The sequence below is a fragment of the Aquarana catesbeiana genome, linkage group LG01 (assembly GCF_042186555.1).
Source record: "Aquarana catesbeiana isolate 2022-GZ linkage group LG01, ASM4218655v1, whole genome shotgun sequence".
In the NCBI taxonomy this organism is placed as follows: Eukaryota; Metazoa; Chordata; class Amphibia; order Anura; family Ranidae; genus Aquarana; species Aquarana catesbeiana.
Window position 1 is genome coordinate 183,806,821 of NC_133324.1, and position 23,741 is coordinate 183,830,561.

The window sequence follows — 23,741 nt, forward strand, 5'->3', positions numbered from 1 at the left end:
CTAGCACAGCTACAATAACACTATGGTCATGGCACCAAGAAGGCACAACTGGCTGTACATCCCTTACCTCACTACCATCCCCCATATTATAATAATCCCTGGGCAGTATGATGACTAAGAGCAGCCACAGCCTGAGCATGGCTCCCCCTGACACCGTACTGCTGGCAGGCTGTGGAGAGGACCCTGTCTGTGGAGAGGACCCTGTCTGAGGAGAGGACCCTGTCTGAGGAGAGGACCCTGTCTGAGGAGAGGACCCTGTCTGAGGAGAGGACCCTGTCTGAGGAGAGGACCCTGTCTGAGGAGAGGACCCTGTCTGAGGAGAGGACCCTGTCTGAGGAGAGGACCCTGTCTGAGGAGAGGACCCTGTCTGAGGAGAGGACCCTGTCTGAGGAGAGGACCCTGTCTGAGGAGAGGACCCTGTCTGAGGAGAGGACCCTGTCTGAGGAGAGGACCCTGTCTGAGGAGAGGACCCTGTCTGTGGAGAGGACCCTGTCTGTGGAGAGGACCCTGTCTGTGGAGAGGACCCTGTCTGTGGAGAGGACCCTGTCTGTGGAGAGGACCCTGTCTGTGGAGAGGACCCTGTCTGAGGAGAGGACCCTGTCTGAGGAGAGGACCCTGTCTGTGGAGAGGACCCTGTCTGTGGAGAGGACCCTGTCTGTGGAGAGGACCCTGTCTGAGGAGAGGACCCTGTCTGAGGAGAGGACCCTGTCTGTGGAGAGGACCCTGTCTGTGGAGAGGACCCTGTCTGTGGAGAGGACCCTGTCTGTGGAGAGGACCCTGTCTGTGGAGAGGACCCTGTCTGTGGAGAGGACCCTGTCTGTGGAGAGGACCCTGTCTGTGGAGAGGACCCTGTCTGTGGAGAGGACCCTGTCTGTGGAGAGGACCCTGTCTGTGGAGAGGACCCTGTCTGTGGAGAGGACCCTGTCTGTGGAGAGGACCCTGTCTGTGGAGAGGACCCTGTCTGAGGAGAGGACGCTGTCTGTGGAGTAAGGATGAGCTCTGGTGTGTTTGCACACTTCACGTGCAGAGCCCGCCAGGAAGTCAGCACATTGCTGCGCTAATCACAGGCAGGGAGACATTTTCCTGATGTGCGGCTGCAGAGATCAGGAAATGTCTCACTGCCTGTGATTAGCGCAGCGCAATGCCAACTTCCTGGTGGGCTCTACACGTGAAGTGTGCAAACACACCAGAGCTCATCCTTACTGAAGAGATGGAGAGGACACCGGTCTGAGGGAGAAGACACCGGTCTGAGGGAGAAGACACCGGTCTGAGGGAGAAGACACCGGTCTGAGGGAGAAGACACCGGTCTGAGGGAGAAGACACCGGTCTGAGGGAGAAGACACCGGTCTGAGGGAGAAGACACCGGTCTGAGGGAGAAGACACCGGTCTGAGGGAGAAGACACCGGTCTGAGGAGAGGCCTCCAGCTGCGGCATGCATGGCCCTCTGCCTGCTTGTTTGTTTATGTTGTGTCAGCAGAATGATGCTGCCTCTGGAGCCCCGCCCCCTCTCCCCGCAGGCCTCAACACTGTCCTCCAGCCCCCTCGTCCACACACATTCAGCGAAGGCATCAGTCCGCCTCCCCCTCCCTTGTACTGTTCTGTCAGACCTCCAGTCCCCGGCTATCCTGTACCTGCCGCTCTGTATTCCGCTACAGCTCGGAGCCTCCACCACCTCCGAGTCCAGCAGCTCCGTCACCCGCAATGCACGTCACCGTACAGTCTGCGTCATCCTCCGTCACCAATGAATTCACCGAGCATGTCCGGAAATAGCCAATAGGTGAGTGGCAGAGGCGAGGGGGACGGGCCTGCGTGCAGGTAAAGGGAGGATGCGGGCCAATGGGAGGCGCTGACCTGTGTGCTGGGAGTCAGGTGCTGGTCTCCAGGCAAACACTAGAGGACAGTTCATGTTGTAGTCAGGACACAGAGCCATAGACACAGAGGGGCGGCCCTTCACCTATTCCACAAGCCAGGAAATGCTTCTACTCCCATCAATAAAGACGTTTCTGGGTCTTAGTAACCACTTACCTACTGGATGCTTTTAACCCTTCCTGCCCAGGTCAGCTTTCAGCACTGCCACTCTTTTGAATGAAAATTGTCATGCTACGCTGTACCCAAATTAAGTTTTCACCATATTTTTTACACACATAGAGCTTTACTTTGGTGGTAGTTAATCACAGCTGGGGTTTTTATTTTTTGCTGAACAAACGAAAAAAACCTAACAAGTTTGAAAAAAAACTTTTTCATGGTTTGTTATAAAATTTTGCAAAGAGGTAATTTTTCTCCTTCCATTGATGTGCGCTGATGAGGCTGCACTGATGGGCACTGATAGGCAGAACTGATGAAGTGGCACTGGTGGGCACTGATAGGACGGCACTGGCAGGGGGCACTGATGGGCGCTGGTAGGCGGCACCGATGAGGAGGTACTGATAGGTGGCAATGATGGGCACTGGTAGGCAGCACACATAGGTGACACTGATGAAGAGGCACTGATAGGTGGCAATGATGGGCACTAGTAGGCAGCACTGATAGGTGGCAATAAAGGGTACTGATAGGTGGCAATGATGGGCACTGGTAGGCAGCACTGATAGGTGGCAATGGTGGGCACTGGTAGGCAGCACTGATAGGTGGCAATGGTGGGCACTGGTAGGCAGCACTCATAGGTGACACTGATGAGGAGGCACTGATAGGTGGCAACGATGGGCACTAGTAGGCAGCACTGATAGGTGGCAATAAAGGGCACTGATAGGTGGCAATGATGGGCACTGGTAGGCAGCACTGATAGGTGGCAATGGTGGGCACTGGTAGGCAGCACTGATAGGTGACACTGATGAGGAGGCACTGATAGGTGGCAATGGTGGGCACTGGTAGGCAGCACTCATAGGTGACACTGATGAGGAGGCACTGATAGGTGGCAACGATGGGCACTAGTAGGCAGCACTGATAGGTGGCAATAAAGGGTACTGATAGGTGGCAATGATGGGCACTGGTAGGCAGCACTGATAGGTGGCAATGGTGGGCACTGGTAGGCAGCACTGATAGGTGGCAATGATGGGCACTGGTAGGCGGCACTGATAGGTGGCAATGATGGGCACTGATGGGTGGCACTGGTGGGCACTGATAGGTGGCAATGAAAGGTGCCACTGATAAGGCGGCACTGATGGGCACTGGTAGGTGGCACTGATGGGCACTGGAAGGTGGCACCAATAAGGAGGCACTGATAGGTGGCAATGATGGGCACTAGTAGGCAGCACTGATAGGTGACGTTGATGAGGAGGCACTGAGAGGTGGCAATGATGGGCACTGGTAGGCAACACTGATAGGTGACACTGATGGGCACTGATAGGTGGCAGTGATGGGCACTGATGGGTGGCACTGGTGGGCACTGATAGGTGGCAATGAAAGGTGCCACTGATAAGGCGGCACTGATGGGCACTGGTAGGTGGCACTGATGGGCACTGGTAGGTGGCACCAATAAGGAGGCACTGATAGGTGGCAATGATGGGCACTAGTAGGCAGCACTGATAGGTGACGCTGATGAGGAGGCACTGATAGGTGGTAATGATGGGCACTGGTAGGCAACACTGATAGGTGGCACTAATGTGCACTGATAGGTGGCAATGATGGGCACTGGTAGGCAGCACTTATAGGTGACACTGATGAGGAGACACTGATAGGCAGAAATGATGGGCACTGGTAGGCAGCACTGATAGGTGGCAATGATGGGCACTGGTAGGCGGCACTGATAGGTGACATTGATGAGGAGGCACTGATAGGTGGCAATGATGGTCACTGATAGGCGGCACTGATGGGTGGCAATGGTGGGCACTGATAGGTGGCGATTATAGGTGCCACTGATAAGGCGGCACTGGTAGGTGGCACTGATGGGCACTGGTAGGCGGCACCGATGAGGAGGCACTGATAGGTGGCAATGATGGGCACTGGTAGGCGGCACTGATAGGTGACATTGATGAGGAGGCACTGATAGGTGGCAATGATGGTCACTGATAGGCGGCACTGATGGGTGGCAATGGTGGGCACTGATAGGTGGCGATTATAGGTGCCACTGATAAGGCGGCACTGGTAGGTGGCACTGATGGGCACTGGTAGGCGGCACCGATGAGGAGGCACTGATAGGTGGCAATGATGGGCACTGGTAGGTAGCACTGATAGGTGACACTGATGAGGAGGCGCTAATAGGTGGCAATGATGGGCACTGGTAGGCAGCAGTGATAGGTGGCACTGATAGGTGGCAATGATGGACACTGGTAGGTGGCACTGATGGGCAATGATAGGTAGCCTTGATGGGCAATGATAGGCGGCACTGATGGGTGGCAATGATGAGCACTGATGGGTGGCACTGATGGGCACTGGTAGGCGACACTGATGAGGCACTGATTGGCAGCACAGATGGGCAGCACTGGTGTGCAAAGTTTGGCAGCACTGGTGGAACTGCACCGATAATGAGGACACTAATAATCAGTGTCCTGATTATGAGTGTAGATGTCTCTTTTAGAGAAGCCATTTATCATCTCTCTTCTCCTGATGTCAGCAGGAGGAAAGGAGTGCCAATAACCGGAATCTGTTTAACTTCGTGATCAGCTGTGATTGGACACAGCTGATCATGTGGTAAATAACCGCTGATTGTCTCTTTACCTCAATGTGTGATCAGCAGTGTGCGATCACAGAGCACTCCAGTTTATCGAGATCTCCAATCACGTCACTTTCAGTTACTGTAAACCGTCAGTAATTGGAGATTTAGATAAATTGCTGTTTTTACACAACACAGGCAAGCGTGTACACTCCGGTACATGCTATTATGAGCGGACATTGTTAGTCTGCTCTGATACAAACCAACAAAATGGCCACCTCCGAGGTGGAGACAAGTTTTCTCTCCTCACCCCCTGTTCTGTCAAAAATGGTGAATCTTCGTGTACTGGAGTGTAAACGGTTGCCGGTATTGTGTAAAAATAGCAATTCATCTAAATCTCCAATCACTGGTGGTTTACAGTAACCGGAAGTGATGTGATTGGAGATCTCGATTAATTGGCTTTTTTGATAGAACACAGACGCAGAGGGAGCAGGGCCTGTTGCCAAGGTAATCCAGCGCCAAGTCTCGGGTTACCTAGACAACGAGACGTGCCCCACTCCGATAAATGCCAAAGCAGGGCTCGGGCCTGCTTTGGCTATTGCTGCAGCCAGACCCCTTCAGCCCCAGTCTGCTTCTGCTACTAGTCCCTAGCTCTTTCTGCCCCAGGCTCTCCACTGCTGGCTGGCGAGTTCCTTAACCCTCACGCTGCCAGAGTTCTGCCATCCCTGCTGTGTGCTCTGTCCTGTGCTGGACATAACCCTGGCCTACCTAGATCTCTGCCCTGTGAGCTAGACTTAACACTGGCCTTCCTGAAATTCTGCCCTGTGGGCTAGACTTAACACTGGCCTTCCTGAAATTCTGCCCTGTGGGCTAGACTTAACACTGGCCTTCCTGAAATTCTGCCCTGTGGGCTAGACTTAACACTGGCCTTCCTGAAATTCTGCCCTGTGGGCTAGACTTAACACTGGCCTTCCTGAAATTCTGCCCTGTGAGCTGGACTTAACACTGGCCTTCCTGAAATTCTGCCCTGTGAGCTGGACTTAACACTGGCCTTCCTGAAATTCTGCCCTGTGAGCTGGACTTAACCCTGGCCTTCTTGAAACTCTGCCTCTGTGATCTGGACTTAACCCTGGCCTTCCTGAAATTCTGCCCTGTGAGCTGGACTTAACCCTGGCCTTCCTGAAATTCTGCCCTGTGTGCTGGATTTAACCCTGGCCTACCTGGATCTCTGTGCTGGACTTGCCCATGTCGCGCCATACCCTACCCTATCCGGATCCCTGCCCTGTGTGCTGGATATAACCCTTGTTTGCTCAGATTGCTGCCCTATTAGTAGGACTGAACCCCGTCTGCCCGGATTTTTGCCCGTGTGCCGAATTTAACCCTTGTGTGCCTGGATCGCTGGTCTGTGAGCTGAACTTAAAGCAGAAGTAAACCCATTGATTTAACAGTTTCAAAAGACAGTTACATTCCTGGCATGCCGGGAATGCTAACTGCACATTGGCTGTGCTCTCAACCAAACTGTCAAACCATCCAATGGCTGGTGTCATAACGGATTACATGCGCAGCACCATGCCAGTTGAAGATTAAACAGAGGCAAAGATGGCAGTTTCCTTGGCTGAAAACGATAGGAGGGTTTACTTACACTTTAACCCTTGTCTGCCCAGATCTTTGTCCTGTGTGCTGGACTTACCCCTGCTACACTATACTCTGGTCGGCATCCTACATAAACTATCTGTGTGGTGTTATATTGCTACCCGGTGGACTACTTAACCAGTTGCCGACCGCCGCACGACGATGTACATCGGCAGAATGGCACGGGCAGGCAAAAGGACTTACAGGTATGTCCTTTCCTGCCCGTGGGTGGGGGGGTCCGATCGGACCCCCCCGGTGCCTGCGGCGGTCGGATTCAGGTCAGGTGCGATCAAAGGTGAGGGGGAAGCCACTCATTTGTGGCTCCCCCCTCGCGATCGCTCCTGGCCAATGGCAGCTTCCTCGGCTTCTGTAATGTAAACAGAAGCGGAGGTAGTGATGTCACTCTCCTCAAGCCGGTCTTTTCGTTCCGGCGCCGAGGAGAGAAGACATCCAAGTAAGTTTGCACCAACACTACACTAACAGTAGAACACGCAGGCAAACTTGTCACCCCCCCATCACCCCCCAGTCACCCCCTGATCACCCCCCTGTCACACTGACACCAAAAGCATTTTTTTTTTTTTTCTGATTATTGCATTGGTGTCAGTTTGTGACAGTTATAAGTGTTAGGGCAGTTAGGGTTAGCCCCCTTTAGGTATGGGGTACCCCCCTTTAGGTCTATGGTACCCCCCTAACCCCCCCTAATAAAGTTTTAACCCCGTGATCACCCCCCGTCGCCAGTGTCACTAAGCGATCGTTTTTCTGATCGCTGTATTAGTGACACAGGTGACGCTAAGTAGGGAGGTAAGTATATAGGTTCGCCGTCAGTGTTTTATAGCGACAGGGACCCCTATATACTACCTACTAAAGGTTTTAATCCCCTGATTGCCCCCTAGTTAACCCTTTCACCAGTGATCACCGTATAAGTGTTACGGGTGACGCTGGTTAGTTAGTTTGTTTATTATAGTTTATTATAGTTTATTATAGTTTTAGGGCACCTGCCGTTTACTACCTTATAAAGGTTTAACCCCCTGATCGCCCGGCGGTGATATAAGTTACGTTTTTAGGGTCAGATAAGGTCTGCGTCGCCCCAGGCAGCATCAGGTTAGCGCCAGTACCGCTAAAACCCACGCACGCAGCATACACCTCCCTTAGTGCTATAGTATCTGAACGGATCGATATCTGATCCGATCAGATCTATACTCCCCAGCAATTTAGGGTCCCCGAAAAAAAACGCAGTGTTAGCGGGATCAGCCCAGATACCTGCAAGCACCTGCGTTTTGCCCCTCGGCCCAGCCCTGCCCAGCCCACCCAAGTGCAGTATCGATCGATAACTGTCACTTACAAAACACTAAGCACACATAAATGCAGCATTCGCAGAGTCAGGCCTGATCCCTGCGATCGCTAACAGTTTTTTGGTAGCGTTTTGATACAGTCGCTGACAGTCAGGAGCTTTTTTGCCTGTGAGTCTCACTAGTGTACCCCTAAATTTAGAGCCCAAAATGGCAAATCGAAGGTACACTAATGAAGAGGCCTACACGTTTCTGAGCATGACAGATAATGAAGAGGAAGTCACTCATCTGTCAGATTCAGGCTCAGAATACGATCCTGTAGAGGACAGTGGTTCCATGACAGATAGCTCTGAGGACGGAGTTGTGGTCCCTGCTAAGGTCAGGCGTACCAGACCCCAATCTTCTTCTTCTGTCCTTGAAGTGCAAGAACCGCAGGTCCCTCGTATGGAGCAGAGAAGTACTAGCGCCGCTATTCCTTCTGGTGAACTGGCAAGCACCAGCGGCCTAGTACACCTTGGTCGTACATCCAGCACTGCAGTATCACGTGGTGACGTGGCGAGTCCCATAAGTGCAGTTCAAGCTGGTGAGGTGGCAAGCACTAGTAGTGTCCCGCTGCCACCAAGAAGACGAACACAGGCCCGTCGTGCCCATAGTGCCCTTCCTGCTGCATTCGCCAATCCGAATTGGGTACCCACCATTTCTGCAGCACCCATTACTGCCCCCATTCACTGGCCAACCCGGAATTCAGGTGGAAACAGTTGATTTTACGCCACTGGATTTTTATTCACTGTTTTTCACCGAAGATCTCTATAGATCTATTGTGGACCAAAGCAATTTATACGATGGTCAACACATCGCCGCTAATCCCCAGTCCTCTCTTGCCAGAGATTGGAAACCAATTACGGTCTCTGAATTTAAGCTCTTTCTGGGCCTTTCCCTCAACATGGGCATAAATAAAAAGAGTGAGTTGCGGTCATATTGGTCCACTGACCCAATTTACCATATGCCCGTGTTCTCTGCTTCCATGGCCAGGGCACGATACGAGCAGATTTTGCGGTTCATGCACTTCAACGACAATAAACTCTGTCGTCCTCGTGGAGACCCTGAATACGATTGGCTCTACAAAATTCGGCCCCTCGTAAACCACTTCAACCAGCGTTTTGCAGACTTGTTTACTCCCCATCCAGTTGTCTGCATTGATGAGTCCCTGATTAAATTTTCTGGCCGCTTGTCATTCAAACAGTATCTTCCCAGCAAGCGTGCCAGATACAGGGTCAAGATGTATAAGCTCTGTGACAGGGCCACAGGCTATATATGTAGTTTTATGGTTTACGAGGGCAAAGATAGTCACGTAGAGCCGACAAACTGCCCTGACTACATAGGAAGCGCTGGCAAGATAGTGTGGGACTTGGTGTCACCCTTATTCGGAAAGGGGTACCATTTATATGTGGACAATTATTACACGAGAGTGCCACTTTTTAGTCACTTTTTTGATCATCAAATTGGAGCATGTGGCACCGTGTGACCTAATCGCCGGGGCTTTCCCCAGTGGTTTGTAGATTCCGTCTTAGGCTGGGGGAGAGAGCCTGCTTGCAGTGTAATTGCTCGCTATGAAGTGGAGGGACAATAAGAATGTTTTCGTTCTTACCTCCCTTCATGCAGACACGACGGTCCAAATTACTACGGCGACTGGTGTTGTGGAGAAACCCCTCTGTGTCCACGAATATAACCAAAATATGGGAGGGGTGGACTTCAACGACCAGTTGTTGGCGCCCTACCTAATTGCCCGTAAGGCCAGACGCTGGTACAAAAAAGTGTCTGTATACTTATTTCAGTTGGCTTTGCTGAACGCTCATGTGCTATACAGAGCTTCAGGACGGACTAGATCCTTCCTTAAATTCCAGGAAGAGATCGTCAGAGCCCTTCTGTATCCAGACGGTGCTCCACCTCACCTTCCCCAACCAAATGCAGTAAGCCGGCTGCATGAGAGGCATTTTCCTTATGTCCTGCCTTTTGTGGGAGGATGCCCCCATGCTTCGGCATATATATATTTTAGGTAGGCACAGGTTGCGTTAAATGTTTTATTTTTTACTATATTTTTTTTTTTTGTATTTGCTTTGCAGGTATGGTAAGTATTACTGTTATACTGTAATGTTACTTTGTTTTTTGTTAACCATCATTTGCTTAGCAGGTACGCCATTCAGTTGCAGCACGGATTTATTTATCTTGACAGCAACAGCGTTTGCTCCCACGATACATAAAGCCATGACTCCAGCGCTGTCGGAGGTGATTTCACCACCACAGTTACATACTTCAGCATATATGTCGAAGCGTGGGGGCAGCAGTGGGTGGAGGAGTGATTTGCTCCTGCCTTTTGTGGGAGGATGCCCCCATGCTTCGACATATATAAACGGTGCATGTATGCCCATCATTAGAAGTGGGTGGATGAAGGGAGGTATTCTAATGGTGGGCATACCCACGATCAATATCTTTTTTTCGTTCAGCCCACAGGCTGCATGAAAAAAAAGTTTACAATATATGCCCAACAAGGACCAGCAACGTACTGGTATGTTGCTGGACTTTGAGTGGTTATACCAGAATGATGCCTGCAGGTTTAGGTATCATCTTGGTATCATTCTTTTCAGCCAGCGGCTTTCATGTAAAAGCAATCCTAGCGGCTAATTAGCCTCTAGACTGCTTTTACAAGCAGTGGGAGGGAATTCCCCCCAACCCACCGTCTTCCATGTTTTTCTCTGGCTCTCCTGTCCCAACAGGGAACCTGAGAATGCAGCCGGTGATTCAGCCAGCTGACCATAGAGCTGATCAGAGACCAGAATGGCTCCAAACATCTCTATGGCCTAAGAAACTGGAAAAGTGGTAACCTATAAAGGCTTTTAAAAATGTATTTAGTTTGTCGCCACTGCACGTTTGTGCGCAATTTTAAAGCATGTCATGTTTGGTATCTATGTACTCGGCCTAAGATCATCTTTTTTATTTAATCAAACATTTGGGCAATATAGTATGTTTTAGTGCATTAAAATTTAAAAAAGTGCGCAAATACTGTGTGAAAAAAAAATGAAACACCCACCATTTTATTCTGTAGGGCATTTGCTTTAAAAAATATATAATGTTTGGGGGTTCAAAGTAATTTTCTTGCAAAAAAAAAATAATTTTTTCATGTAAACAAAAAGTGTCAGAAAGGGCTTTGTCTTCAAGTGGTTAGAAGAGTAGGTGATGTGTGACATAAGCTTCTAAATGTTGTGCATAAAATGCCAGGACAGTTCAAAACCCCCCCAAATGACCCCATTTTGGAAAGTAGACACCCCAAGCTATTTGCTGAGAGGCATGTCGAGTCCGTGGAATATTTTATATTGTGACACAAGTTGCGGGAAAAAGACAATTTTTTTTTTTTTTTTTGCACAAAATTGTCAAATGATATATTGCTCAAACATGCCATGAGAATATGTGAAAGTATACCCCAAAATACATTCTGTTGCTTCTCCTGAGTACGGGGATACCACTTTTTGGGAGCCTAGCCGTGTACGGGACCCTGAAATCCAAGCACCGCCTTCAGGCTTTCTAAGGGCGTAAATTTTTGATTTCACTCTTCACTGCCTATCACAGTTTCAGAGGCCATGGAATGCCCAGATGGCACAAACCCCCCCCAAATGACCCCATTTTGGAAAATAGACACCCCAAGCTATTTGCTGAGAGGTATAGTGAGTATTTTGCAGACCTCACTTTGTGTCACAAACTTTTGAAAATTGAAAAAAGAAAAAAAAATACATTTTTCTTGTCTTTCTTCATTTTCAAAAACAAATGAGACCTGCAAAATACTCACCATGCCTCTCAGCAAATAGCTTGGGGTGTCTACTTTCCAAAATGGGGTCATTTTGGGGGGTTTTGTGCCATCTTGGCATTTTATGGCCTTCGAAACTGTGATAGGTAGTGAGGAGTGAAATAAAAAATTTACGCCCTTAGAAATCCTGAAGGCGGTGATTGGATTTCGGGGCCCCGTATGAAGCTAGGCTCCCAAAAAGTCCCACACATGTGGTATCCCCGTACTCAGGAGAAGCAGCAGAATGTATTTTGGGGTGTAATTCCACATATGCCCATGGCATGTTTGAGCAATATATCATTTAGTGACAACTTTGTGCAAAAAAAAAAAAATTTGTCACTTTCCCGCAACTTGTGTCAAAATATAAAATATTCCATGGACTCAACATGCCTCTCAGCAAATAGCTTGGGGTGTCTACTTTCCAAAATGGGGTCATTTGGGGGGGTTTGTGCCATCTGGACATTTTATGGCCTTCAAAACTTTGATAGGTAGTGAGGAGTGAAATCAAAACTTTACACCCTTAGAAATCCTGAAGGCGGTGCTTGGGTTTCGGGGTCCCGTACGCGGCTAGGCTCCCAAAAAGTCGCACACATGTGGTATCCCTGTACTCAGGAGAATCAGCAGAATGTATTTTGGGGTGCAATTCCACATATGCCCATGGCCTGTGTGAGCAATATATCATTTAGTGACAACTTTGTGCAAAAAAATAAAAGTTTGTCATTTTCCTGCAACTTGTGGCAAAATATAAAATATTCCATGGACTCAACATGCCTCTCAGCAAATAGCTTGGGGTGTCTACTTTCCAAAATGGGGTCATTTGGGGGGGGGGGGGTTTGTGCCATCTGGGCATTTTATGGCCTTCAAAACTGTGATAGGTAGTGAAGAGTGAAATCAAAAATTTACGCCCTTAGAAATCCTGAAGGCAGTGATTGGTTTTCGGGGCCCCATACGCGGCTAGGCTCCCAAAAAGTCCCACACATGTGGTATCCCCATACTCAGGAGAAGCAGCTGAATGTATTTTGGGGTGCAATTCCACATATGCCCATGGCCTGTGTGAGCAATATATCATTTAGTGACAACTTTTTGTAATTTTTTTTTTTTTGTCATTATTCAATCACTTGGGCCAAAAAAATAAATATTCAATGGGCTCAACATGCCTCTCAGCAATTTCCTTGGGGTGTCTACTTTCCAAAATGGGGTCATTTGGGGTGGTTTTGTACTGCCCTGCCATTTTAGCACCTCAAGAAATGACATAGGCAGTCATAAACTAAAAGCTGTGTAAATTCCAGAAAATGTACCCTAGTTTGTAGACGCTATAACTTTTGCGCAAACCAATAAATATATGCTTATTGACATTTTTTTTACCAAAGACATGTGACCGAATACATTTTGGCCTAAATGTATGACTAAAATTGAGTTTATTGGATTTTTTTTATAACAAAAAGTAGAAAATATCATTTTTTTAAAAAATTTTCGGTCTTTTTCCATTTATAGTGAAAAAAATAAAAACGGCAGAGGTGATCAAATACCGTCAAAAGAAAGCTCTATTTGTGGGAAGAAAAGGACGCAAATTTCGTTTGGGTACAGCACTGCATGACCGCGCAATTGGCAGTTAAAGCGACGCAGTGCCAAATTGTAAAAAGTGCTCTGGTCAGGAAGGGGGTAAATCCTTCTGGGGCTGAAGTGGTTAATTGTACTGAGTCGTGTTATCCCCTACTGTATCCTCCCGTTCCCCAATAAACACCCTCACGTCAGGTTTCGTGTGATCTGTCTCCGTGTGCTCTCTCTCGGCGCTCTTAGCTCTCTACACTCATAAACCCATTTTTAATTCACAATAGAAAATAGAAAACATATCAAATGTTTACACTGAGAAAAACTGACAAACTACAACGCCAAATCCCAAAAAGTTGGACAGGGCCATGTTTACCATGATGTAGCATCCCCTCTTTTTTACTAACACTCTGTAAACATCTGGGAACTAAGGATTTCAGTTGCTGGAGTATTGGGAATCCTGGGTCGTCATTGTCAGAGCTTATTACTAATGTTCAGATTAAGGAACACCTGGGTAGCAGTGATCATAACATGATTTCATTTGATGTTAGCTGTAAACAAGAAATACATACGGGAAAGATAAAAACACTTAACTTCAAGAGAGCAAATTTTCCAAGGATGAGGGCTGCTCTCCAGGATTTAGACTGGGAGGGAATATTTGCATTGATAGACACAGAACAGAAATGGGAATTCTTCAAAAAGACTGTTTGGGACCTCACTGCAAAGTATATTCCCATGGGTAATAAGTTTAAAAGGCTAAAAACAAAACCAATGTGGCTCACGGCCAAAGTTAAAGAAGCTATAAACAATAAGAAAAGAGCTTTTAAAAAATATAAAAATGAAGGAACACTAGTGTCGTTTAAATGTTACAAAGAATTTTACAGAACATGTAAAAAGGAAATCAAGGATGCAAAAATTCAAAACAAATGACAGATTGCAAAAGATAGTAGGACAAACCCCAAAAATTTCTTCAAATATATTAATAGTAAAAAGACCAGGTCTGAGCATGTAGGCCCTTTACAAAATAATCTAGAGTGGGTGACTGGGGACAAAGAGAAGGCAAATTTATTAAATACTTTTTTCAGCTCTGTGCATACAAAGGAGCATGGGGGAGCTCATGTCCATAATGGGGGTGGTAGTGACACAGCCCCGAATGATCCACAATGGCTCAAAAGTGATATGGTCCAGAATTATTTAGACAGAATAAAGGTGGATAAAGCACCTGGACCTGATGGCATCCACCCACTGATCCTAAAAGAATTGAGCTCTGTAGTTTCAAAGCCATTGTATCTAATTTTTAGGGACTCATTAATGACGGGAACAGTGCCACTGAATTGGCGCAGGGCGAACTTGGTGCCTATATTTAAAAAGGGATCAAAGTCGTTACTAAGTAACTATCGACTTGTTAGTTTAACTTCTGTAGTCGGGAGGATACTGAAGCGTTTAATAAAAGACCATATAGACGAGTTCTTGCTGGAAAAAAAACATTTTAAGCAACAGACAGCATGGATTCATGAAAGACAGAAGTTGTCAGACAAACCTGATTTCTTTTTATGAAGAGGTAAGTAAAACCTTGGACAGAGGGGTGGCGGTGGACGTGGTATACTTGGATTTTGAAAAAGCGGTTGACACAGTTCCCCACACACGGCTCGGCTCATGTGTAAGGTAAAGTCTACAGGCTTGGAAATATCAGTTTGTAAATGGATAGAAAACTGGCTAAAAGACAGATTTCAGAGAGTAGTGGTTAATGATTCTTACTCTGAATGGTCTAAGGTTATCAGTGGTGTAACCCAAGGTTCAGTGCTGGGACCCTTACTTTTTAATATCTTTATAAATGATATAGGGACTGGGATCAAAAGTAACATTTCTGTCTTTGCAGATGACACCAAGCTATGCAGTGGAATAACGTCCTTACAGGATGTCTACAATTTACAAGCCGACCTCAATGCACTGTCTTTTTGGGTGACTATGTGGCAGATGAGGTTTAATGTTGATAAATGTAAAGTTATGCACTTGGGGGCTAAGAATATGCATGCATCATACATGCTAGGGGGAGTACAACTGGGGGAATCCGTGGTGGAGAAGGATCTGGGGGTTTTGGTAGATCATAAGCTCAATAATAGCATGCAATGCCAAGCTGCGGTTTCCAAAGCGAGCAAAGTCCTTTCTTGTGTTAAGAGAGGTATGGACTCTAGAGAGAGAGATATAATTTTGCCCCTCTACAAATCATTAGTAAGACCTCATCTGGAATATGCAGTTCAGTTTTGGGCACCAGTTCTCAAAAAGGATATCGGGGAACTGGAGAAAGTGCAGAGAAGGGCAACCAAACTGATAAGAGGCATGGAGGAGCTCAGCTATGAGGAAAGATTAGAGGAACTGAATTTATTCACTCTTGAGAAGAGAATAAGGGGGGGGATATGATCAACATGTTCAAATATATAAGGGGTCCATATAGCGATCTTGGTGTTGAGTTATTCTCTTTACGGTCAACCCAGAGGACACGGGGGCACTCTTTATGTCTAGAGGAAAAGAGATTTAATCTCCAAATACGCCAAGGTTTCTTCACAGTAAGAGCTGTGAAAATGTGGAATAGACTCCCGACAGAGGTGGTTCTGGCCAGCTCAGTAGATTGCTTTAAGAAAGGCCTGGATACTTTCCTAAATGTACATAATATAACTGGGTACTAACATTTATAGGTAAAGTTGATCCAGGGAAAATCCGATTGCCTCTTGGGGATAAGGAAGGAATTTTTTCCCCTGCTGTAGCAAATTGGAGCACGCTCTGCTGGGGTTTTTTGCCTTCCTCTGGATCAACTGAGGGTATACAATTGGGTATATTGGATTGTACGATATTTTTTATTTTATTTATTTATTGTTTTTAAGGTTGAACTGGATGGACTTGTGTCTTTTTTCAACCTGACTAACTATGTAACTATGTCATATTTTTTCTTTCAAGATGTGCCAAATATTTTCAGTTGGTGAAAGGCAAAAGACTGCAGGCAGGCAAGTTAAGTACCCGGACTCTTCTACTACGAAGCCATGCTGTTGTCATAGATGCAGTATGTGGTTTAGCTGTGGATGGGGTCTACTGCACCCATACACATGGAGGTAAACTTTGTGCGGAGCACGCTCATCATTGCCAAGGAGGACCAGGCGGGGACTGCGGTTGTGAAAAGTCAAATATTAAGGCAGTTCCCCAATGTAGGCCTAGTTCACATTGCCATTGAAAGCAGGGTTTTGAAGGGCGTTTTTAATGTCCCTCAAATGGCTATGCAAATGATACTATGAACAGCACCAATGTTGTTCACATTATCAAAACATGAAGCGTTAGCATCACTTCGCTTTAACACTGAAGCCTCATGCCCTGTTTGAAAGGAGTTGAAGCACTTCAGCACTTCAGCTCCTTCTTTTAAAGTCTATGGTAATGGCATGTGTTTGCGGCACAGTTGTACATTACAGTTAATAATAGGCCTTTGTGGTGTAGTTTTAACGCACCAACAACGCATGTCAAGCACGCCACAAATGCACATAGGGGCTTTGGGGGAAAATTTTTAGTGTTCATTGAACGCTTATCAACCGCACCTATTAACCAGTTCCCGACCGGCGCACGCCGATGTACGTTGGCAGGATAGCACGGCTAGGCAAATGGACGTACCCATACGTCCCTGTGAATTTGCCGCCGTGCCATTGCTCATGCGCCGCCGGTGGCGCGCGCCGGCCGGGAGCTCCGTGAGTCGGGTCGCGGGTCCCGCGGACTCGATCGCCGCGGGGATACCCGCGATCGCCTCACGGAGAGGACAAACGGGGAGATGCTTATGTAAACAAGCATCTCCCCGTTCTGCCTAGTGACAGTGTCACTGATCTCTGCTCCCTGTGATCGGGAGCAGAGATCAGTGATCTGTCACACGTAGCCACGCCCCCCCACAGTTAGTAACACTCCCCAGGACATACTTAACCCCTCCCTAGCCCCCTAATGGTTAACCCCTTCACTGCCAGTGTCATTTATACAGGAATCAGTGCATTTGTATAGCACTGATTGCTGTATAAATGACAATGGTCCCAAAAATGTGTCAAAAATGTCCGATGTGTCCGCCATAATGTCGCAGTCACGATAAAAATCGCTGATCGCCGCCATTACTAGTAAAAAAAAAAAAATTAATAATAAAAATGCCATAAAACTATCCCCTATTTTGTAAACGCTATAACTTTTGCGCAAAAACCAATCAATAAACGCTTATAGAAGAATTCGTATCGGCCTAAACTGAGGAAAAAAAATTTTATTTAAATATTTTTTGGGGATATTTATTATAGCAAAAAGTAAATAATAATGCTTTTTTTTCAAAATTGACGCTATTTTTTTGTTTATAGTGCAAAAAAAAAAGGACGTCAGTTTCGTTCGGGAGCCACGTCGCACGACCGTGCAATTGTCAGTTAAAGCGACACAATGCGAATTGCAAAAAACGCACTGGTCAGGAAGGGGGTAAATTCTTCCGCGGCTGAAGTGGTTAATGCGCATTAAGGTTATAGGCACGTTTGATAAGCGTCAGTATTTTGAGCAAGTGTGAAAAAGCCCTTAGAGATGAGCCTCACTGTATGTAGTAATGAATAGGGATGGGAGAACGGTTCGGCCGAGCATAAGTTCAGGCAGGGCCATCATAATAGCATCATGGGCCCCTGGGCAGTAATGCTCTAGGGCCCCTACAATGGAGACAGTGCAGGTAAACAGACATCATTCTGTAAAGCAAAGAAACAGTGGGAAAATACTACATACATAAAGTAACAAAACTGTCCTGTGCATATAATATATCTGCTAGATTGATGCCTCCCTAGCACTCTGATCCCTCTACATCCCTGATATCCCCGAAGCACTCTGTCCCCTCTACACCCCAGATATCCCACCGGCATTCTGACCCCTATACACCCCATATATCCCCCCAGCACTCTGACCCCTCTACACCCCAGATATCCCCCCAGCACTCTGACCCCTCTACACCCCAGATATCCCCCCAGCACTCTGACCCCTCTACACCCCAGATATCCGCCCAGCATTCTGACCCCTCTACACCCCAGATATCCCCCCAGCACTCTGACCCCTCTACACACCAGATATCCCCCAGCACTCTGAACCCTCTACTCCCTAGATATTCCCCAAGCACTCTGACCCTTCTACACCCCAGATATCCCCCTAGCACTCTGACCCCTCTACATCCCAAATATTCCCCCAGCACTCTGACCCCTCTACACCCCAGATATCTCCACGACACTCTGACCCCTCTACACCCCAGATACCCCCCAGCACTTTGACCCCTCTACACCCTAGGTATTCCCCCAGCACTCTGACCCCTCTACACCCTAGGTATTCCCCCTGCACTCTGACCCCTCTACACCCTAGGTATCCCCCCCAGCACTCTGACCCCTCTACACCCTAGGTATCCCCCCCAGCACTCTGACCCCTCTACAGCCTAGATATCCCCCAGGACCCTGACCCCTCTACACCCCAGATATCTCCATAGCACTCTGATACCTCTAAATCCCAGATATCCCCCCAGCACTCTGACCCCTCTACACGCTAGATACCCCCCCCCCCAGCACTCTGACCCCTCTACACCCCAGATACCCCCCCAGCACTCTGACCCCTCTACATCCCAGATATCCCCCCAGTACTCTGACCCCTCTACACTTTAGATATCCCCCCAGCACTTTGACCCCTCTACACCCTAGATATCCACCCAGCACTCTGACCCATCTACACCCCAGATATCCCCCCAGCACTTTGACTCCTCTACACCCTAGATATCCCCCCAGCACTCTGACCCCTCTACAACCCAGATACCCCCAGCACTCTGACCCCTCTACACCTCAGATATCCCCCTAGCACTCAAATCCCTCTACACACCAGATATTCCCCCAGCACTCTGACCCCTCCACACCCCAGATATCCCCCCCAGAACTCTGACCCATCTACACCCCAGATATCCCCCCAGCACTCTGACCCCACTACACCCCAGATATCCCCCCAGCACTCTGACCCATCGACACCCCAGATATCCCCCCAACACTCTGACCCCTCTACACCCTAGATATTCCCCCAGTACTTTGATCCATCTACACCCCCTGATATTCCCCCCAGCACTCTGACCCCTCTACACCCTTGATATCCCCCAGCAGTCAGATCCCTCTACACCTTAGATATCCCCCAGCACTCTGACCCCTCTACACCCCAGATATCCCCCCCAGCACTCTAAACCCATCTACACCCCAGATATCCCCCCAGCACTTTGACCCCTCTACACCCTAGATATCCCCCCAGCACTCTGACCCATCTACACCCCAGATATCCCCCGAACACTTTGACCCCTCTACACCCTAGATATCCCCCCAGCACTCTGACCCCTCTACACCCCCAGATATTCCTCCAGCACTCTGACCCCTCTACACCCTTGATATCCCCCAGCATTCTGACCCCTCTACACTTTAGATATCCCCCAGCACTCTGACCCCTCTACACCCCAGATATTCCCCCAGCACTCTGACCCCTCTACACCCTTGATATCCCCCAGCACTCTGACCATTCTACACCTTAGATATCCCCCAGCACTCTGACCCCTCTACACCCCAGATATCCCCCCCAGCACTCTGACCCATCTACACCCCAGATATCCTCCAGCACTCTGACCCCTCTACACCCCAAATATCGCCCCAAGCACCCTGACCCCTCTACATCCCAGATATCCCCCCCAGCACTCTGACCCCTCTACACCCCAGATACCCCCCAGCACTCTGACCCCTCTACACCCCAGATAACCCCCCAGCACTATGACCCCTCTACACCCCAAATGTCCTCCCAGCACTCTGACCCCTCTACACCCCAGATATCCCCCCAACACTCTGACCCCTATACACCCCAGATTTCTCCCCCAGCACTCTGACCCCTCTACACCCTAGATATCCCCCCCAGCACTCTGATCCATCTACACCCCCTGATATTCCCCCCAGCACTCTGACCTCTCTACACCCTTGATATCCCCCAGCACTCTGATCCATCTACACCTTAGATATCCCCCAGCACTCTGACCCCTCTACACCCCAGATATCCCCCCCAGCACTCTGACCCATCTACACCCCAGATATCCCCCAGCACTCTGACCCCTCCACATCCCAGATATCCCCCCAGCACTCTGACCTCTCTACATCCCAGATATCCCCCTAGCGCTCGGATCCCTCTACACGCCAGATATCCCCGCAGCACTCTGACCCCTCTACACCCCAGATATCCCCCCAGCACTCTGACCCCTCTACACCCCAGATATCCCCCAGCACTCTGACCCCTCTACACCCTAGATAGCTCCACAGCACTCTGTTCCCTCTACATCCCAGATACCCCCCCAGCACTCTGACACCTCTACACCCCAGATATCCCCCCAGCACTCTGACCCCTCTACACCCCAGATACCCCCCCAGCACTCTGACCCCTATACACCCCAGATAACCCCCCAGCACTATGACCCCTCTACACCCCAGATGTCCCCCCAGCACTCTGACCCCTCTACACCCCAGATATCCCCCCAGCACTCTGACCCCTATACACCCCAGATTTCTCCCCCAGCACTCTGACCCCTCTACACCCCAGATATCTCCCCAGCACTCTGACCCCTCTACACCCCAGATACCCCCCAGCACTTTGACCCCTCTACACCCTAGGTATTCCCCCAGCACTCTGACCCCTCTACACCCTAGGTATTCCCCCTGCACTCTGACCCCTCTACACCCTAGGTATCCCCCCCAGAACTCTGACCCCTCTACACCTTAGATATCCCCCAGCACTCTGACCCCTCTACACCCCAGATATCCCCCAGCACTCTGACCCCTCTACACCCCAGATATCCCCCCAGCACTCTGACCCCTCTACATCCCAGATATCCCCCCGCACTCTGACCCCTCTACATCCCAGATATCCCCCTAGCACTCGGATCCCTCTACACCCCAGATATCCCCGCAGCACTCTGACCCCTCTACACTCCAGATATCCCCTCAGCACTCTGACCCCTCTACACCCTTGATATCCCCCAGCACTCTGATCCCTCTACACCTTAGATATCCCCCAGCACTCTGACCCATCTACACCCCAGATATCCACCAGCACTCTGACCCCTCTACATCCCAGATATCCCCCCAGCACTCTGACCCCTCTACATCCCAGATATCCCCCTAGCACTCGGATCCCTCTACACCCTCAGATATTCCTCCAGCACTCTGACCCCTCTTCACCCTTGATATCCCCCAGCACTCTGACCCCTCTACACCTTAGATATCCCCCAGCACTCTGACCCCTCTACACCCTTGATATCAGCCAGCACTCTGACCCCTCTACACCTTAGATACCCCCCAGCACTCTGACCCCTCTACACCCCAGATATCCCCCCCAGCACTCTGACCCATCTACACCCCAGATATCCCCCAGCACTCTGACCCCTCTACACCCCAGATATCCCCCCAGCACTCTGACCCCTCTACATCCCAGATATCCCCCTAGCACTCAAATCCCTCTACACACCAGATATCCCCGCAGCACTCTGACCCCTCTACACCCCAGATATTCCCCCAGCACTCTGACCCCTCCACACCCCCGATATCCCCCCCAGAACTCTGACCCATAACACCCCAGATATCCCCCCCAGCACTCTGACCCCTCTACACCCTAGATATCCCCCCAGCACTCTGATCCATCTACACCCATAGATATTCCCCCCAGCACTCTGACCCCTCTACACCCTTGATATCCCCCAGCACTCTGATCCCTCTACACCTTAGATATCCCCCAGCACTCTGACCCATCTACACCCCAGATATCCACCAGCACTCTGACCCCTCTACAACCCAGATATCCCCCCAGCACTCTGACCCCTCTACATCCCAGATATCCCCCTAGCACTCGGATCCCTCTACACCCCAGATATCTCCGCAGCACTCTGACCCCTCTACACTCCAGATATCCCCTCAGCACTCTGACCCCTCTACACCCTTGATATCCCCCAGCACTCTGATCCCTCTACACCTTAGATATCCCCCAGCACTCTGACCCATCTACACCCCAGATATCCACCAGCACTCTGACCCCTCTACATCCCAGATATCCCCCCAGCACTCTGACCCCTCTACATCCCAGATATCCCCCTAGCACTCGGATCCCTCTACACCCTCAGATATTCCTCCAGCACTCTGACCCCTCTTCACCCTTGATATCCCCCAGCACTCTGACCCCTCTACACCTTAGATATCCCCCAGCACTCTGACCCCTCTACACCCTTGATATCAGCCAGCACTCTGACCCCTCTACACCTTAGATACCCCCCAGCACTCTGACCCCTCTACACCCCCAGATATTCCTCCAGCACTCTGACCCCTCTACACCCTTGATATCCCCCAGCACTCTGACCCCTCTACTCCTTAGATATCCCCCAGCACTCTGACCCCTCTACACCCCAGATATTCCCCCAGCACTCTGACCCCTCTACACCCTTGATATCAGCCAGCACTCTGACCCCTCTACACCTTAGATACCCCCCAGCACTCTGACCCCTCTACACCCCAGATATCCCCCCAGCACTCTGACCCCTCTACTCCCCAGATATCCCCCCAGCACTCTGACCCTTCTAGACCCCAGATATCCCCCCAGCACTCTGACCCCGCTACATCCCAGATTTCCCCCCAGCACTGTGATCCCTTTACATCCCAGATATTCCCCCAGCACTCTGACCCCTCTACATCCCAGATATCCCCCTAGCACTCGGATCCCTCTACACCCCAGATATCCCCGCAGCACTCTGACCCCTCTACACCCCAGATATCCCCCCCAGCACTCTGACCCATCTACACCCCAGATATCCCCCCAGCACTCTGACCCCTCTACACCCTAGATATCCCCCCAGCACTCTGACCCCTCTACACCCCTAGATATTCCTCCAGCACTCTCACCCCTCTACACCCTTGATATCCCCCAGCACTCTGACCCCTCTACACCTTAGATATCCCCCAGCACTCTGACCTCTCCACACCCCAGATATCCCTCCAGCACTCTGACCCATCTACACCCCAGATATCCCCCAGCACTCTCACCCCTCTACACCCCAGATATCCCCCCAGCACTCTGACCCTTCCAGACCCCAGATATCCCCCCAGCACTCTGACCCCGCTACATTCCAGATTTCCCCCCAGCACTCTGACCCCTCTACACCCTTGATATCCCCCAGCACTCTGACCTCTCTACACCCCAGATATCCCCCCCAGCACTTTGACCCCTCTACACCCTAGATATCCCCCAGCACTCTGACCCATCTACACCCCAGATATCCCCCCAGCACTTTGACCCCTCTACACCCTAGATATCCCCCCAGCACTCTGACCCCTCTACATCCCAGATATCCCCCTAGCACTCAAATCCCTCTACACACCAGATATCCCCGCAGCACTCTGACCCCTCTACACCCCAGATATTCCCCCAGCACTCTGACCCCTCCACACCCCCGATATCCCCCCCAGAACTCTGACCCATAACACCCCAGATATCCCCCCCAGCACTCTGACCCCTCTACACCCTAGATATCCCCCCAGCACTCTGATCCATCTACACCCATAGATATTCCCCCCAGCACTCTGACCCCTCTACACCCTTGATATCCCCCAGCACTCTGATCCCTCTACACCTTAGATATCCCCCAGCACTCTGACCCATCTACACCCCAGATATCCACCAGCACTCTGACCCCTCTACATCCCAGATATCCCCCCAGCACTCTGACCCCTCTACATCCCAGATATCCCCCTAGCACTCGGATCCCTCTACA

The 23,741-nt window shown here is 49.7% G+C and overlaps 1 protein-coding gene across 3 annotated transcripts in view; it reads right to left on the bottom strand.

Moving 5' to 3' along the window:
- PJA2 (praja ring finger ubiquitin ligase 2) overlaps nucleotides 1-1,783 on the bottom strand; it is a 120,676-nt gene extending 118,893 nt beyond the window's left edge. The window contains exon 1 of one of the 3 annotated variants that reach the window (XM_073624599.1): nucleotides 1,632-1,783. The gene's annotated coding sequence lies outside the window, so the exon portion shown is untranslated. The remainder of the gene's footprint in view (nucleotides 1-1,631) is intronic. The other 2 variants (XM_073624600.1, XM_073624601.1) reach the window with 2 other exon arrangements.
- Nucleotides 1,784-23,741: the final 21,958 nt, after the last annotated feature.